This window comes from Lepidothrix coronata, unplaced genomic scaffold (genome assembly GCF_001604755.1).
Source record: "Lepidothrix coronata isolate B3197 unplaced genomic scaffold, Lepidothrix_coronata-1.0 Scaffold367, whole genome shotgun sequence".
Classification (NCBI taxonomy): domain Eukaryota; kingdom Metazoa; phylum Chordata; class Aves; order Passeriformes; family Pipridae; genus Lepidothrix; species Lepidothrix coronata.
Window position 1 is genome coordinate 65680 of NW_016690547.1, and position 3207 is coordinate 68886.

Sequence of the window (3207 nt, forward strand, 5' to 3'; positions counted from 1 at the left end):
CAGCCCCATCCCAGCTCCTGCTGCTCCAGCCCCATCCCAGCTCCTGCTTCTCCAGCCCCTTCCCGGATCCCTCAGCCTCTCCTGCTGCTCCAGCCCCATCCCAGCTCCTGCTTCTCCAGCCCCTTCCCGGATCCCTCAGCCCCTCCTGCTGCTCCAGCCCCTTCCCAGTTCCCTTCCCTTCCCTGCACACGCTCCAGCCCCTCCGTGTCTCTCTTCCATGAGGTTCCAGACCTGGACACAGCCCTGGAGGTCCCTCAGCAGTGCCAGCACAGGGACAGTCCCTGCCCTGGTCACCACAATTCCCTTGGAACACTTTTCCACGCCGGTGTGGAGCTTTTCACCTTTTAATTTAAAGCACCCGCACCCTCTTGGTGTAGATTTACCTTCTCGTTTGTCACTCCCTGAGCCCACCAGGCAGCTCCACCAGCTCAGGGACTGTTCCTGTGCTGCCAAGCCAGTGGGGAACCCTGTTGCCACTAAAAATGGAAAGACACCAGAGCCCAGGGTGGCCGTGCTGTGTTTATTAGTGTGAGGAAGAGGGGAAAACAGGGATTTTTGTTCAGCTGCAGCGAAAGGTCCACGCACAGGAGTTCAACAGTAAGATTTTTAAAATTCAAAACATAAGAATAAGCGGCACTTCATTGCAGAGTTGAAAGATAATTGTGCAATTAACTGTATGAGGTCAATAATGCCAGAGCTGGATGCTTCTGACAGATAGGGATAATCAATTCAGCCTCTGTATGAAAGGCTCGGAGGTAGCAATGGAAAAATAACCCAGTGCAAACGTTTCAGTGTTCTAATGAACACCAGACAAATCATTATTGACTTTTTTTTTTCACTTATTTTAAGTGCCAGCACACAAGTATGTTCTTTGATTAAATGTAACTTTAGAATTTTGCTTTAAGTTCTGTTTCTGCCCTGATCTGAGCGAGGACATTAATTTAGAAATGGAGCAAAGCCTTCTCCTGGCAGGTGCAGGGTCTGGTCAGGAAACTGCCCTGAACATCCCCCACGGTGACATCCCGTCCTGGAGGAGAAGGGGATCACCCGAGCTCTCCTCGTGGGGCTTGGAATCCAGATTTGGGGGCACCAAAATTCCTGTAAAACTCAAAAATTCCTGTAGAACTCCAAAACTCCTGTAAAACTCCATCCCTGTGTGTGCAAACAGCCACTGCAGCAGAGGCAGAACAAACTCAGGGGACCAGCAAAATCCAGGGGGGGCAGAAACGTGGAGCTGGACATGGACAGGGACATCTTTGTCCTGTTTTGCTTCTCCTGTGTAATCAGGACAACCCTCATCCCAGCATTTCAGCTGGAGTGTTCACCTGGAGAAGAGAAGGATCCAGGGAGAGCTGAGAGCCCCTTCCAGGGCCTGAAGGGGCTCCAGGAGAGCTGGAGAGGGACTGGGGACAAGGGATGGAGGGACAGGATACAGGGAATGGCTTCTCACTGCCAGAGGGCAGGGATAGGTGGGATATTGGGAAGGAATTCCTCCCTGTGAGGGTGGGGAGGCCCTGGCACAGGTTGCCCAGAGAAGCTGTGGCTGCCCCTGGATCCCTGGGAGTGTCCAAGGCCAGGTTGGACAGGGCTTGGAGCAACCTGGGCTGGTGGAAGGTGTCCCTGCCCATGGCAGGGGTGGCACTGGATGGGCTTTGAGGTCCCTCCCAACCCAAACCATTCCAGGATTCCATGACGAGCCGGGACAGAGACCACGGTGGTGACACTGGAGGGAAAGCTGAGCCCTTTCCCCCCTCCCTGTCAGAGGCCAATCCCGCGGGTCCCGCTGGAGCTCTCCGTGTGCTCTCCGTGCCCAGGAGAAGTGGGAGAGGAGCAGCCCCTCAGCCCCTCAGCCCCTCCACCTGCAGGGCCGTCGGGACAAACCTCGGCCCGCAACCGTCCCCGCGGTGATTAAAAGGATTAATTCGGTGATGCTGCAATCAGGGGAGCACGTGACTCATTATTCATCAATTAGGGGGCTCATCCGCACACGGCTGATTAGGGGCCATCACTGCCTCAAATTAAGCACGAAAAAAGATGTTTTAACGCAACCATATGGTTGTACTTCAGAAGCAGTTAGTGCCCAAATTGAGCACATTGACGGCTCATAACTGTCGATGAATGAGGGGACAGGGCCCCAAATTTGTTTAGAGAGTTCCCCCTCCACTTTTGCCGGGTTCTCTAATGTGATCTAATGAATGAGCAGAGTCAGCTTTAATTGCCGACTCACTCTCAGATGAAAAAGAGCCTCCAAAAGACCCTTTTCCTCCTCCCTCCCTGCACCATTGGCTGGAAAAAAAAGGCCAGGGGAGATGATTTTTCCCCCTGGACTGAAGGCAAGACCTTGGCTTTCCCTGTTCTTTACTCTGGTGCAGGGTTGGATTTCCCCACCCTGCTGTGGCCAAGCAGGAGGGAGGCCTGACACACTTGTCAGGGAAAGAGCTGGGGTTTGGCTCTGGTGGGGATGTTTTAGGCTCAGAGGCAGTTCTGGAATTATAAATTCTAATCCTTGACTTCTTTTTGCAGTAATTTTCTGTTTTCAGTGAAATCCCACACTGGGTCTGGGTTGGAGGGACCTCAAAACCCATCCAGTGCCACCCCTGCCATGGGCAGGGACACCTTCCACCAGCCCAGGGTGCTCCAAGCCCCGTCCAACCTGGCCTTGGACGCTTCCAGGGATCCAGGGGCAGCCACAGCTTCTCTGGGCAACCTGTGCCAAGGCCTCCCCACCCTCAGAGAGAAGGATTTCTTCCTAATATCTGATCCAAACTTACTCTCTGGCAGTTTGAAGCCATTCCCCCTTGTCCTGTCCCTCCAGCCCCTGGAAATAGTCTCTCTCCATCTTTCCTGGAGCCCTTTCAGGCCCTGCAAGGCCACAATCAGTTCCCCCCAAAGCTTCTCCTCTCCAGGCTGAACAATCCCAGCTCTCCCAGCCTTTCCTCCCAGCAGAGCTGCTCCAGCCCTGGGATCATCCTGGTGCCTCCTGTGTTTTATTCAGTCAGTCTTTACCCCGTCTCTGCTGGACCTCAACAAATCCCCTTTATCCAAACAACTTCCAAGGCTTTGATCAGACCCCCCTGGCAAGGCCACCACAGCTGCCCCTTCATCCCCAGGGACCTGCTGGAAAGAGCTGCAGGAAAAGGTGGGATCCTCCCTCCCACACCAGCAGCCCCCAAGGCCCTGATTCCAGGGGGATGTGCAGCAACAGCA